Source organism: Pan paniscus, chromosome 6, assembly GCF_029289425.2.
Source record: "Pan paniscus chromosome 6, NHGRI_mPanPan1-v2.0_pri, whole genome shotgun sequence".
Classification (NCBI taxonomy): Eukaryota; Metazoa; Chordata; class Mammalia; order Primates; family Hominidae; genus Pan; species Pan paniscus.
In genome coordinates, this window is record NC_073255.2 from 20,488,408 (window position 1) to 20,504,415 (window position 16,008).

The 16,008-nt window shown below is 35.7% G+C and overlaps 1 protein-coding gene and 1 long non-coding RNA gene across 2 annotated transcripts in view; one reads left to right on the top strand and one right to left on the bottom strand.

Moving 5' to 3' along the window:
• The window catches only part of MEOX2 (mesenchyme homeobox 2), a 75,750-nt gene that overhangs the window by 41,274 nt on the left and 18,468 nt on the right, over positions 1–16,008 (bottom strand). The gene's annotated exons all lie outside the window — the stretch shown is intronic.
• The window catches only part of LOC130541686 (uncharacterized), a 28,304-nt gene continuing 13,605 nt past the window's right edge, over positions 1,310–16,008 (top strand). Inside the window, exon 1 of the long non-coding RNA XR_008955770.2 lies at positions 1,310–15,918. This is a non-coding gene — a long non-coding RNA (uncharacterized LOC130541686). The remainder of the gene's footprint in view (positions 15,919–16,008) is intronic.

The following is a 16,008-nucleotide window of genomic DNA, read 5'->3' on the forward strand; positions in this document are numbered from 1 at the left end:
AGCCAGAAGTATTTTCCATTTTGAAAGCAGCAATAACACTGCCACATTGGAAAAGAAAATATCTAAGATGAGTATAAAGCATATCATGGCCCATTATAAATAGTAAACATATAAATAAATAAACATATAGTACAAATAAAGATATTCTAAAAAACTAAGCCACCATCTTTTTAATTAGGTTAATCTTTTTATTTTGAGATAGTTGTTGATTCACATGCAATCTCTATTTCTGCAAGTTCTCTATGTCTGTAATTTTTGTCCTCTAGAGAATGCTATTTATATGGAATAATACATTGTTAGTCTTTGGGGAATGACTTTTTTCACTCACCATAATTCCTTAAAGATTCATCCAAGTTGCTATAAATACATCAACAGCTCCCTCCTCTTTAATTGCTGAGTGGTTTTCCATGTTATGGATGTACCACTGTTTGTTTAACCATTTGCCTGTTGAAGAGCATTTGCACGGTTTCCAGTTTTTGTTTATTATGATTAAAACTTCTGTGGATATTCATGCACAGATATTTGTATAAACATGTTTTCATCTCTCTGAAATAAATACTCAAAAGTGCAACTGGTGAGTCATATGATAGTTGCATGTTTTGTTTTTTTAAGAAACTGTCAAACTTTTTTACAGAGTGGCTGGGCCATTTTACATTCCCACTAGCGGTGGTGTCTGGATGATCCAGTTTTTCCACATGCTTGCCATCATGTGTTAGAATCACCATTTTTCAATTTTAGCTCGTATGATGGCTGTGTAGTGTCATAACAGTGTGGTTTTAATTTGCTCTTTCCAAATAGCAGATAATAATGTTGAACACTTGTCATATATTTATTTGCCATCTTCATATTCTGTTTGATAAAAAATTTCTTTCTATCCTTGGCCCACTTTCATATTTGATTTTTTTATTGTTGAGACTTGAGAGTTCTTTATGTATTTTTGATATTCGTCCTTTATCAGATATGTGGTTTGGTAACATGTTCCCCCATTATGCAGCTGGTCTTTTCATCCTCTTAACAGGGTCTTTCACGAAGCAAAAATTTGTAATTTTGATGAAGTCTGCTTTATCAATTTTTCCTTTTATGGATCATGCTTTTGATGTCAAGTCTTAACAACTCTTCACCAAGCTCTATGGATTCAAAAGATTTTCTCATACATTTTATTCTAAGTATCATAAGTGAATGTTTTGTATTTACATCCATCATTCCTTTTGATTTAATTTTTTTATAAGGTCTGAGGTTTAGATCAAGATTGTTTTTTACCTATGGTTGTCCAACTGCCTTGGCACCATTTGTTGAAAAGAGTATGCTTTCTCCACTGTTGATTTTCTATTTTTTCCATTAATATATGTTTCTATGTCTCCACCAATACCACACAGTTTTGATTAATGTAGGTATGTAATACATCAAAATAGAATCCGCTACTTCTTATCACTTCATTCCCCCTGTTGAAAATCGTTTAGCTATTCTAGTGTCTCTGCTTTTCATATACATTTTAGAAAATCCCATGTCTACAGAAATTCTTGTTGGGAATTTGATAGACTGACATAAAACCTACAGCAAATTGGGGGAAATTGACATCTTTACTATGTTAAGTTTTCCAGTCCCTAAACACAATATGTCTCTCCATCTATTTAGATCTTCTTTGATTTCCTTCAGCATTTTGTAGTTTTCTGCATGCAGATCCTGTGAATGTTTTGTTAGATTTATACCTAAGATATTTCTGGTTGAGCTATTGGAGCTCGAATTGTGTTTTAATTTTAGAGTACATGTGTTAATTGCCAGTTAACAGAAATAAAATTATGTAATTTTTGTATGTTTATCTTTATTCCACTACTTTTCTGTACTCACATATAAGTTCTAATATTTGGGGGATTTTGTTGGTAAATTCCATGGTTTTTCCTTGAAAACACATGTATCATCTGCAAATAAGAACAGGCTTTTTTTTCTTCCTTTCTGATCTGTATGCATTTTATTTCCTTTTCTGGCCTTATTGAATTGGCTATACCTTTCAGTCTTATGTTGAATAAGAGTGGTGAGGGAGGACATTCCTGATCTTAAGGGTAAAACATTCAGTCTTTCATCATTAGTATGTTAATTGTAGGCTGCCAGTAAATTTATTTTTATCAAGTTGAGGAAGTTTGCCTCCATTTCTAGTTTTCTGAGAGGTTCTATGGTAAATGCATCTTGAAATTTGTCAAATATTTCTTCCGCCACCAACTGGTTTAATCATGAGAATATTTTTGCTTTTAATATGGTGAATTACATGGATTTTTAAATATTTAATCAGCCTTGCAACCCTACAGTAAACACTACTTGATCATAGTATATAATTATTTTTATATACTACTGAATTTTATTTGCTATTATTTTAAGAATTTTACATCTATTTTAATGAGCAATATAACTCTGCGGCTTTCTTCTGTTATACTGACTGTCTGCTTTTGATATTACAATAATACTATCTTTATGAAGTAAATTGGAAAGTACTCTCTCCTCTGCTATTTTCTGGAAGAGATTGTATAGAATTATGTTAATTCTTATTTCAGTTTGGTAGAATTCTCAAATGACATCATATGGGCCTGTATATATTTTTTTTGACATTTTTAAATCATAAATTCAATTTCCTAAATAAATTTAGAACTATTCAAAAATTTTTTTTCATATTGGGTGAATTGCACTAGTTTGTGCTTTTTAAAAAGTGGGTCCATTTTCTCTACATTGTCAAATTTATTTGAGTGGAATTAATCATGGTATTTTCTTTTTGTCCTTTTGATGTCTACAGGATTTGTAGCAATATCTCTTATATAATATCTAATGCTGGCATTTTTGTGGCTTCTCTGTTTTTCATTATCTGTCTTCCTAGAAGATTATCAGTTTTAAAAATCATTTCAAAGAACGAGCTTTTTATTTCACTTATTTTCTTTATTACTTTTATATATTTTCAACATCATTGATTTCTGCTCTTATCTTTTCTATTTCCTTCCTTTTGCTTGCTTTGAGTTTATTTTGCTCTTTTTGTCTAGATAAGAGATTAGACAATTGTTCTGAAACCTTTTCTGTTTCCCAATGTTCATTTACTGTTATAAATTTCCATCTTGGGGCTGCTTAATTAGATCCCACAAAATTAACAATGTTGTATTTTCATTTTCTTGCAGATCAATGTATTTTTTATTTCTACCAAGATTTCCTTTTTGACCCATAATATTTAGAAGTGTGTGTAATTTCTGTGTTTGGAAATTTTCTTGTTATTAATTTCTAGTTTAATTTCAATTTGGTTAGAAAACACATTTTGTAAGATTCCAATTCTTTTAAGTTTGTTAAGATTTGTTTTATAGTTCAGGTTATGGTGTACCTTGATATATGCTTAGTGAGCTTTAAAAATATGTGTATTCTACTGTTTCAGGATAGAATATTCTATACATGTCCATTAGGTCTTGATGGTTTATGGTGTTGTTAAGTTTTTTTATATCCTTGCTACTTTTCTGTCTAACTGTTTTATCGATTGAGAGAGGGATATTAAAATCTCCAACTATAATAATGGGCTTATCAATTTCTCCTATTAGTTCTATCAGTTTTTGTTTTATGTATTTTGAAGCTCTGCTTTTGGTGAATATACATTTAGGATACCTACATCTTCTCAATGAATTGACTTTTATCATTTTTAATATCTCTCTCTGTCTCTGGTAATTTTTTTCTCTAAAGTCTACTTTATCTCATATCAATATACCCACTCCTTCCTTCTTTTGATTAAAGTTTGCCTGGTAAATCCTTTTTTATTTTAATTTTCTTTGCTCCCAACCTAGATTTATCATTGTATTTAGAGTGAGTTTCTTGTACACAGTAAATGGTTGGTTCATGAAGTTTTTTAATCCACTCTATCAATCTCTGACTTTCAATTGCTATGTTTTTAGGCCACTAACACTTAATATAATTATTGTATGCTAGAGCTTATGTCTGCCCTTTTACTTTTTGTTTTTTCATTGTTTCCTTGGTTTTTCATGTTTTTCTTTTTTTTTTTCTGCCATTCCCTTGGTTACTAAACATTTGTTTAGAATACAGTTTTGATTTGTCTCATGTTTTTGAGTGTATCTCTTTGACGTTGTGCTGGATATAAATAATCACAGTCTGCTGGTGTCTTCATTTTATCAGTTTGAGTGAAGTGTAGAAACCTGACCTCCCTTTATTCCTCTTTAACCTCCCTTATTTATAAAACCATTATCTTAAATATTTCCTTTATATTCATTTTAAAACCACATCAGACAACATTATAACTTTTGCTTTACGTAACAATAATAACATAAAACTCAAAAGAGAAAGACAATGTATTGTATTTACCTATAATTTTACCCTTGCCATTGTTCTTTTTCCTTTTGATGTTCTAAGATTACTTCCTTTATCATTTCTTTTTTGTCCAAAAAAAAAATTCTTTAGTCATTCTTTCTGGGTAGTCCTGCTAGGAAAATTCTCTTAGTCTTCCTTCACTGGAGAATGTCATGATCTCCCTGTCATTCCTGAGAATATTTTTTCTGAGTACCAAATCCTGAGTTGACTGTTCTTTTCTTTCTGCACTTGAAAAATGTTGTACTACTTCTTTCTGACCTCCATGGTTTTTAATGTGAAATCTACTATCATTGAAAAATTGCTCTTCATTGGTATTGTTTCTCTTTCACTGATTGAGACTTAATTTTATTTTCTTTGTCTTTAGTTTTCAGAAGTTTGACTGTGATACGTTTAGTGTAAATTTATTTGTGTTTATCCTTTTTAGGATTCTCACAGCTGCTTGTTTTTGCAGGTTTATGTCTTTTGCTAAATTTGGAAACTTTCAGCCATTATTTCAACAATTTCTCTGTCAGTTTCACCCTCTTTCTCCTCCCCCTCAGGAATTCCAATTACACAAATATTAGATTGCTTTTGGTCACAGTCTCACAGACCCATATGGTAAATTTTTTTTCAATTTTCTTTTTATCATTCATTATGGATAATTTCTATGGTTCCATCTTCACATTCTCCAGTTTTTCCCTTTGTCCTGTCCATCCTGCTATTAAGCTCATCCACTGAGATTTTATTTTGGCTACTATATTTTTAGTTTTATAATTTCCACTTGGTTCTCCTTTATGTCTTCTAGAGCATTGTTGAATTTTTTGCTTCTTTGCTGAGATGTTCTATTTTTTCATTTGTTCCAAGCATGTTTGTACTTAATCATTGAAAAGATTTTATGATTATTGATTTAAAACATTTTTAGCCAATTATGACATCTAACTTCTCTATTATCTCAATTTTAAGATGCAATGATGGTCACTCTTCATTCAACTTTAGATTTACTTAGTCATTGGTAAGGATCTGATGAGTGATTTTTTAACTGAAACCTGGAGAGTTTTAGTATTATGTATGGTACTCTTATTTAAACCTTCTGCTTCAGCAGCTTCTTTTGACACTGCTGTGATAGTGAGGGAATGAGGGGCAAGGCAGGTGGAGCAGGCTCCTTAGTGCTACCTGAAGTAGAAGTTCCCCAATGAGCCTCAGTTTACATCAAAAGTGGAGAAGGTTCCTGATTACTGCCAGCTGGAGGTAGGATTTCTAGCTCCCCACTCGGCCTCTGATAATGCCACCTTAGCTGGCAAGGATAAGACTAACTTTTTACTAATACCACGGAGTGGGTAGGTGGAGTCGTCCTCGTTAACACTGTGTGGTTCTGAAAGTAGAGACTTTCTACGAGGCCTCCTCTGAAACCATCTTTTGGGGAACAGGATGAGTAACTCATTACTGCCAGTTGGCTCTGGGTCCTTATTCAGGTTTCTCTGACTTCAGCCTGCAGGGGAAGTGGGAGGAAGATTGGGGTTCTCATTAAAGCCTGGTGAAGGTGGAAGTCTAGGCTGTTCACTCAGCCTTCACTAGTGTGGATGCAGAAGCAGCCATGGGTTTTTTTCCTACGGTGTTTGACTGGAGTAGAGGGGTTGCTGTCTTAAATTGTTATGCTTTGTGAGGCTCCTCCTTTCCTGGATCTTTGTCTAAAAACAGCAAATATCTGTTAGAACTTTTTTGTCTGTATATATTGGTGTGTTGGATTTCTGGCTTCTTCAATTCTGGTATTAATGAGGCAAAAAAGCAAAAAGAGAACTCACGATCTCAAAATCCCTAGCTGTTATGGACCAAAAGTTTGTATCTTCCCCCAATACGTATGTTGAAATCTCTAATCCCCAATGTGATGGTATTTTGAGTTGGGGCTTTTGGGAGGTAATAGGTCACAAGACTGGAGCCCTGAGGAACAGGATTTGCACCCTTATAAGAAAAGATGCAAGAGAAATGGTCTCTCTGCATGTGAGGACATAGTGAGAAGAAACCATATGCAAATCAGGAAAAGGATCATCATAAGACACTGAATCTGCCACCCTGACCTTAGTCTTCCCAGCCTCCAGAACTGTGAGAAATAAATATTTATTTTTTAAGACAACCAGTCTGTAATGTTTTGTTACAGTAACCTGAATTGATTAAGACACTAGCTATTCTGCCTCATCTTTCTATCTTTCAGAAATTCCTTATGTTCGTTTTACATATAATGTCCAATGAGCCAGTACTTTCTTTTTGTAAGACAGGGTCTCTCTCTGGCACCCAGGCTGGAGTGCAGTGGCATGATCATGGCTCATTACAGCCTTGATCTCCTGGGCTCAATCAATCCTCCTACCTGAGCTTCCCAGGTAGCTAGGACTACAGGCACATGCCAGCATGTCTGGCTACTTTTTATTTTATTTTATTTATTGTTTTTGCAGAGATGAAGCAGAAGTCCAAAAATTTACTTTAATATATAACTTATTTATAAACTAGGCAATGTTATTTTAAAATATGAAAGGTGTGGAAACCATAATGTTGCATCTTTTTTGCAACCAATTTTCATATATTTATATGTAAGCATAGGAATTAGTGGTAGTAAAAAAACAAATGCTTTTGCAGTCGGGTGTGTGCATATAAAATGAAAATTTTATATCTGTGTCTGCTATGTGTCAAAGTATGTGTAATGTCTAAACCCAGAATTTTAAGCACCTGAAAGCAAAGAGGGCCCGGCGCGGTGGCTCACGCCTGTAATCCCAGCACTTTGGGAGGCTGAGGCGGGTGGATCACAAGGTCAGGAGATCGAGACTATCCTAGCTAACACGGTGAAACCCTGTCTCTACTACAAATACAAAAAAGTAGCTGGGCGTGGTGGCGGGCACCTGTAGTCCCAGCTACTCAGGGGGCTGAGGCAGGAGAATGGCGTGAACCCGGGAGGCGGAGGTTGCAGTGAGCCGAGATCACGTCACAGCACTCCAGCCTGGGTGACAGAGCGAGACTCCTCTCAAAAAAAAAAAAAAAAAAAAAAAACCAAAGAGGATCCAGCTTAATGATTTTTAGTAGTTTTATGCGATATAGATTCTTTATTCGCTTTCCACAATTATTCAAATATTTATTTTATTCTTTTATCAAGTACTTGAGTAATACTCTGTACCAGTCATTGTCTTAAGCACACAGAACTAAAGACTTTGTCTCTGTAATCAGGTTTAGGAGACAGAAGTTAATAAATGATTACAATGCAAAATGACTTATTCAAAAATAAAAGCATGTGCAATGATCTATAATATCATTGAGAGGAAAAGTGAATACCTTTCCTTCTTGAATGAGCTAAGGATGGCTTCTAGGAGGAAGTGACACCTGAGCTAGATCTTAAAGAATGAGTGAGATTTCTGTAGATGCAAAAATAAGGGTATTCCACACAAAGGAAATAGCAAGAACAAAATCTAGAAACACGAAAGAGCACAGAATGTCCTATGGAAAATCGTAGTCTTCTGGGACTAAAACTAGCCCATGGAGAACACCGGAGAATGGTAGAAAAAATTAGCAGGAGAGTGTAGGCTGTGAGCAGCAGGGAGTATAAATAAAAATCAAGAATTTTCCTCAGCACAGTATTAGAGGAGTATGCCTGAAGAATAGAAACCTGACCTTATTCTTTAAATCCTGTCCACCCTACTCTCTCGAGGAGTTTTCAGCTTTGGCACTATGCACCTTCTGGATGAGGTACTTCCTGATGGTGGGGCACTGTCATTTGCATCGTAAGATATTTAGCAGCACCTGTGGCCCCTAATCACTAGATGCCAATAGAACTATTCCTGCCTCCGACTTGTGACAATTATTTGTCTCTAGAGATTACCAAATGCCTCCTGAGGAACAAAATCACTCTGATTTGAGAACCACTGATCCCATATTAAAGGTCCATGTCTGTCATATAGCGCTCAACGAACAATGGTTAAATCCATGGTCACAATTGCTTTAAAAATGAGAAAGGAGCCAGGCGTGGTGGCTCATGCCTCTAATCCCAACACTTTGGGAGGCCGAGGCAGGCGGATCACCTGAGGTCAGGAGTTCAAGACCAACCCGGCCAACATGGTGAAATCCTACCTCTACAAAAATCAGCCAGGCATGAAGGCGGGTGTCTGTAATCCCAGCTACTCGGGAGGCTGAGGTGGGAGAATCACTTGAACTCGGGAGGTGGATGTTGCAGTGAGCCAAGATCATGCCATTGCACTCCGGCCTTGGCAACAGAGCGAGACTCAGTCTCAAAAAAAAAAAAAAAACAAAGAGAGAGAGAGAGAGAGAAAGGAAGCATTAGGATACACTGAAGAGGGGTTGTTGTAATGACACAGGTGAATAATAGCATTTCTAAATTAAGAAACTGGGTTAAGGGAAATATTAAACAGTTGCCCAGAATGTAAAATTGGTAGGCTTTGATAATTAAAAACATAAATAGCTTTTCTGTTGATAAGTGGCTATCTTTTTTCCTTATCAAATCTGCCATGACCTATAGCTGAGCTACTTCGCATAATAAACTAAGAACTGTATACACTCACATCTCTAATTTTTCTTAGCGCTAAGCTAATTATGGTTTAAGAGAGGGATATTCAAAGTTTCTCAATTTTCTTTATGATTGGTTAATATATTAGCATATTCACCAAACTGACTTGATCAAATAGCCACCTACATAAACTATGGGGCCTGAACTTTTGGAATGCGTTTTGCTTTTAAAATCAACCACATATGTTTATAGAAGTTCATCACTTTGCCAGTGGGAGGGACTCAATATGCACTTTATAAGTGACTGAATGACTGAAGGAGTGGGGAGATGAATCAATCATCCTAAAAAATTTGATCAGCCATTTCAAAGTGGCATTCTTGATGCGTTTTCCTTTTATGGCAAGGCAAACACACAAAGTTCCCTGTGTAAGACAGAATGCATTTATTATATGGCTGGTAACGATTAGGGCAGTGCTGTATAGCCACGAAAGAAAATCATTCTCTGAGAGAAGTGAACGTTCAAAACCTAAGCCTGTGGTTTTGACATTATTAGTACCACTCTACCTGCTTAAGCATTGACAAATTATTCAGTAACAGATAATGACTGGCTGGAAGGGCAAACATAGATGCTACTACCTCCATAATTGCACAACTACATAATATAAAATTGCATTATGCAATGGAAAGAGTCAAGTTAAATAGGGTAAAATAAAATAAACTTCTTTTGTATTTAGACAGAACTTTGCAAAGTTAACAATTTCATTTCCATCTGAAGCAAGTCCATCCTTACACCCTGGAATTAAAATGAAAAAGATCAGTGTTCCCCGACCCCCCACCCTACCAACTCCATTTATTCTCTTTACTGGTGTTGACTAGGAAAATCTCGAACAGAAAATTAGCACTACTACTGCTAGTTACATTTCAGTTAATTTTTGAAAAGGAAAAATAAAATCAGTCAAAGTCCATTATCTAGAGAATTCTAATTTAGCAACTTTGAGGTCTTCAAATAAGAATGTAATATTAATGTCATACATAATATTTTTTCTTTAGGGATGTGTATTACTTATAGGGGTTTTCAGTTCTCCATTTTCTTAAACTAAAAGCAATTAAGTAGATAGGGAAGGAAAGATTGAGACAATTCTACTTATAGTTAATTTTAAAAATATGTATACCAAACTGCTCCAATAGCATGAATATCAGCTGCACAATAGTCTAATGAGATTTGAACTGTCAGCAGAACAGAACATTTGAATGATACTAGATTCAAAATAAAAGAATAGAGGCAGAAGGACTGGTAAAATTAAACATATTTTGTAGTTGCCAGGCAATATAATTTTTCAAGGTTGAGTAATGCATTAATCCCCTATAGGAATAAGCAGACTTTTAGTTTCCATAGTGTTATAAGCCAAATTTTGATATTTTTGGCTTAGAACAATGGAGCAGGCCCCCATTCCTTCAAAGTTTTTCCACATCCTCTTTAAAAGTGCAGTGACTGGGAGTATTTTTGGTAATTTATTTGTATTTCGTACTGAGATTTATAAAAAATGAAACCACTCCAAAAGATTTATGATTGAATGCAGGACATATGAAAATTTAAAAGCACAGTTCATTAAACCAATCAATGATTCCCATGATTAGAAAACAATAATCTAACAGTGCATTTTGTTCTGGAGGTCAAAGTCTAAGTTATTATCAATACCCTGGGAACAGAAGCCCCACAATTAAGAGGCCTCCATACCATTTTATCAAATAATTCAAGGATGTAAGTAGCATGAAATATACTAACATAGTGGTCATTCTCACATCTATAAATAACCAATCTATAAATCTATTCTACAGACAGAACACTAGCATCCCTACTGAAGTTCCCAGTGACTGAGGCCACACAGAACACACAGGCATGACACTCTTTCACAGCCACAAATAACACTTTATTTAAAAAACATCAGAGATTTCTGAAAATCAATATAATTATAAATTCATTTTTGAAAATTAATGAGTAAGAAGATTAAATTTTCAAAAAAGATGTAAGAACTCATCTTGTGGCCAACTGTGTTAATGTCAAGCAAGAGAAATTTCTGTAGTAATCTTTTTTTTTTTTTTGAGACGGAGTCTTGCTCTGTCACCCAAGCTGGAACGCAGTGGCACGATCTCAGCTCACTGAAACCTCCTCCTCCCGGGTCAAGCGAGTCTCCTGCCTCAGCCTCCTGAGTAGTTGGGGTTACAGGCGCATGCCACCACACCCGGCTAATTTTTGTATTTTTTTTTTCAGTAAAGATGAGGTTTCACCATGTTGGTCAGGCTGGTCTCGAACTCCTGACCTCGTGATCCACTCACCTTGGACTCCCAAAGTGCTGGGATTACAGGCGTGAGACACCGTGCCCAGCCAATAATCTTTAATATATAAAAATGACATAGCACTAAACTTAATTTTTGAAAGACAAAAATAACATGCAAGCTTTCTGATGGCTGGGACTATTATAAATTAAATTAAACGCACTGTGGCAGGCATTTAAAGAGAGAGACGGGCATAAGGCTGGCAGTAAGAAGCAAATCATAGCTCATAGTAATAGCATCATTCCAATCACTAAGCTGCTGGAAGAGACAAAATAACTTGTTATTTGATCTCCTAATTAGGCTCTTGCTCTGTTCAATACTATCTGTTTGAAAATGTATAGATAGATATAGATAGATAGACAGAAAGATGATAGATAACTGATTTGAGAAGTTTATCAAATCTTGAGCGAAAGAAAATTTTGAGTTCAAATAAAATTTTTAGTTCAGATCAAGTTTTGTTTTTGTTTTTATTTTGTTTTAGCATCATGATTGTTAAAGCAAATATAAACTACAGTTGGCTGTACTTAAAGACCCAATATATGTGAAGGAGATAGGTTAAGAGGGATTTACTCTGCTATTGAGACACATAAATTCATTAATAAAAAATAAGGCATTAAACAAAAATATGCTTTTAAATTTAATTTTGGGATATGCTTTTGGTCTTCCTCTTAATGTCCGTTTCTTCCCTTTGTGTTGTATTTGCTTTTTGATCTTTCTAGTTGTTGTGGCATTTGGCTTCCCTTTTTCTTACATCTTACCTGACCTTGTATTTCCCTATTAAATTGCTAGCGAGAATATATGTGCAACTACTTTGGAGGTACTCATTTGTTTTGATTGAGGTAAATAACAATGAGTCATAGTTCTGAAATTTTCCAACATCAAATATGCCAGCAAACAAACAACAAAAACTCTCAGCAATAGATGCTTGATGTTTACTCCTCAAGCAAGACCCCACCTTTCTAGTAAAAGCTCCTATATAGCGATCAACTACCATTTGATTTAAAGTAGAATATGAAATAATTTAAAAATAAAAATACTTCAGGGCTAATTCATTGGGTGGGGGACACAACCCTCCAGCTATAATTCCTAACATTTTCTCTTCAAACTTCCTATGTTCCCACAAATCAGTCTTTCTAATTAAGAAGTTTGCAAGGGCTGTACAGATTTATTTCTTGGCTTAGTCTCTGCACTTTTGCTAAATGTCAAGGTTTGAGATTTGTTAGAATTCATGCTCTGTGGATATCTGCTGGACTTCCTAGCAGGTGTGAAGACCCCACCACCCCTTCTGTTGCATCTCATTTCCACTTATTAAATACTTTATCTTGGAGGATGAAGCAAAAGTGACTTTTGTGTTTCCTGGCAGTCTCCTGTTTCAAAGGACTTAATAGTGATTTGTTTATTTCAGAGGAAATGAACACCAGTCAGTGATGACAGATTTATTATTAAGTGGACATCACACACACACACACACACACACACACACACACACACACACACACACACACACAAAGCCTCTACTTTTCTTACAGTTCAGGGTTCCTTCTAACCACACTCTAAATGGTCAAGACAATGTTACACATTTTCGCAAACCAGAGCCATGTGATTCAATATCATCAAATCTGTGAATCTATATGATTTCCTCCAGATACATTTCCAGAATAACCCAGGGAAAATGAAATGAGCAAAGAAAACTAAGGTTACCTTAAAGTATGAAAAAAAAAGCACCTTAATGAATCAGCAGCCCTAATTATCTTTTGGAAAATACTTGAAGGAATATTAAAAGCAAAAAGAGATTAATTTCAGGAATTCAAGTAAGATGTCTGTTATTTAGAAAGAGAATACAAGAAAACCCTGAAACTCCAGATCCTGAAGTAGTTTTAAGTACAACAGCACTATAGATTTACTTGTCATTTTAGTCACTAATGAAATATATTAATGTTAAGTTGAATTTTCAAAATAAATTTGAACAATAAATATCAACTCCAGAATGGTCCAAATTATTCTTCCCCCAAAATGACCAATTTTACCATGTAGTAAATATCATGCAGGTCAGATACTGAGATCTCATCAATAAGAATTACATCCCTTTTAGATTCCATTTTAAAAATACTGGCAAACTAATTTGCAGTGTTCATTCAGATCAAGTGGACATCAGTAATGTAACATTAATTTTGCTAGACTAGGAAAGTAGATTTATATGCTATGTTTACCCCTATTGCTGAAAGCGCTCAGCTGAATAATCCTCAAAGGTAAAATTTCAGCTACTTGACACCTTAATAAACAAAGAAATTAAATGTTCACACAGCAGATTATAGAAGATACTCAATGGGATGCTATTATTCCCACCTCTGCATATATGGTTTTAGGGGTGCCACTTTCTGAGCCTCAATTTTTTCAAATTTAAGATTGAGAGGGTGGTTTTGATGGATTCTAGAACCCCTTCCAATTCTAACATTCTGAGAACGTGTTCAAATGTAGACTGCAGGAAGGTATTAACAGCTCTCAAGATAAAGATGGAAATAAAGGAAGAAATGCCAAGACCAATGGAGGGAAACTCAGAAAGGGCTAAAAGTCACATAACTTGTTTCATAATTGTCATCTAAAGTCAGTCCTCGAAACATGGGAGAGCCAATACAATGTCATGCCTGTAAATGTAATTCTCAATGACTTCCATAGGCCTAATCCTCCCTTACCTTATCAAAATGGCATTGATTTCATGCCAAAAATAATACAGCTTATATATATTTAACCAGCTATGAAAATCTCCTGCCTTTCACTGTGACTTTATCTAATGATGTCCTAGGAATTGTATTTTTGAAATACAAAGCTTAGTAACCTTGGATCAATTACTGCTTCACAAACCTTGGTGCATGAGACAAAGAAATATTCAAATGGGGCCGGGTGGGGTGGCTCATGCCTGTAATCCCAGCACTTTGGGAGGCCAAGGCGGGCAGATCATAAGGTCAGGAGTTCATGACCAGCCTGGGCAACACGGTGAAACCCTGTCTCTACTAAAATACAAAAAATTAGCCAGGCGTTGTGATATGTGCCTATAGTCCCAGCTATTTGTGAGGCTGAGGCAGGAGAATTGCTTGAACCTGGGAGGCGGAGGTTGCAGTGAGCCGAGATCGTGCCACTGCACTCCAGCGTGGGCAACAGAGCAAGACTCTGTCTCACCAAAAAAAAAAAAAAATATATATATATATATATATATATATATATATATATATATACACACACACATATATTCAAATGGTAAAAATTGAGGATATGAACAAGAATATCCTAGGAATAGATTTTGCACAGGATTCCAGGAACCCAAAAGCTACACTGAATTAAATATCCTTATTACTTGACAGGGTCCCTTATGTTTTTCTTCAAAATGATTAGATTCTGGCCACCATCTACTAGATATTCATGTACTCATCAGCTTTTAGAAGTAGGAAATAAGGCTGGGCACAGTGGCTCACACCTGTAATCCCAGCACTTTGGGAAGCCGAGGAGGACAGATCACAAAGTCAAGAGATCTAGACCATCCTGGCCAACAGGGTGAAACCCCGTCTCTACTAAAAATACAAAAAATTAGCTGGGCGTGGTGGCACACACCTGTTGTCCCAGCTACTCGGGAAGCTGAGGCAAGAGGATTGGTTGAATCCAGGAGGCAGAGGTTGCAGTGAGCCAAGATTGCACCACTGCACTCCAGCCTGGCGATGGAGTGAGACTCTGTAAAAAAAAAAAAAAAAAAAAAAAAAAAAAAAAAAAAAAAAAAAAAAAAAGAAGTAGGAAATAAGAGGTGAGAGGAGTTGAGGCAGCTGCCACCCTTTTCCTGGAACCTCCCTGGATTTCTCTGGATATTTGCATCATGTTTGCTGCATTATTATACCCTCTGTCACAGATTGTCACCATTTGTTTCCATCTTTGGCTTCCCTATTGTACTGCGGACCCTTCCGGAAACCTCAAGGTGTTCTATTCATCTTAGTATACCCAAAGCATAGGGCCAAGTCCCTGGAACTTAGGGAATTATGTACAAGTTTATTAATTATGATGCTGCTGAAACACCTATTGCATTGGTGTGTGTTTCGGGGGGCCTAGGGGAGGTAGGCTACAATTTGAAATGAATAACCATTTATGAAAATCATCCTTTTCTGAGCTCCTGCCTTTAAATAATTCATCTTGGGCTAAAATACTAATGTGCTTCCTAAGGTTAATAAGTGATTTTAAATGAAGTATATTTTCATTAAGAGATGTAAAAGGAGAAAGTTTTTAAAAGGTATTAGAAGTGTAGAGAAAATGTGAGGAAGTATTTATATCTGACCTGAGAATAGCTCAGCTACTTAATGAGGAAAATCCCTTAATCACATCGTGTGTGTGCCTCTTGTGTTAAGCAGTCCCTCCCTAGTTCAGCACCTCTTTAGGACACAGTTAACCAACAGATCCACTTTATTCCATCCCCTTGGAATAACATATTTAAATTTCTTATTGGTTTAATTCGTTTTTCTCACATCCCGAGTTTTCAAGGTAATGCCAGGTAATGTGGAAACGACCTATTTCTACTGTGTACTAACATGCATTTAACTACAGTTGACCTTTGAGCAACAGGGGGTGGAAACTGTGTGTCTACTTCTGCGGGGATTTTCTTCCGCCTCTCCTACCTGAGACAGAAGAACTTTCCCTTCTCTTGCTCCTTCTGCTCAGCCTGCTCAACCTGACGGTGATGAAAACTGAAGCCCTTGATGATGATCCACTTCCACTTAATGAACAGTAAATATATTTTCTCTTCCTTATGATTTTCTGAATAACATTTCTTTTCTCTGGCTTTACTTTATTGTAAGAATACAGTATATAATATAT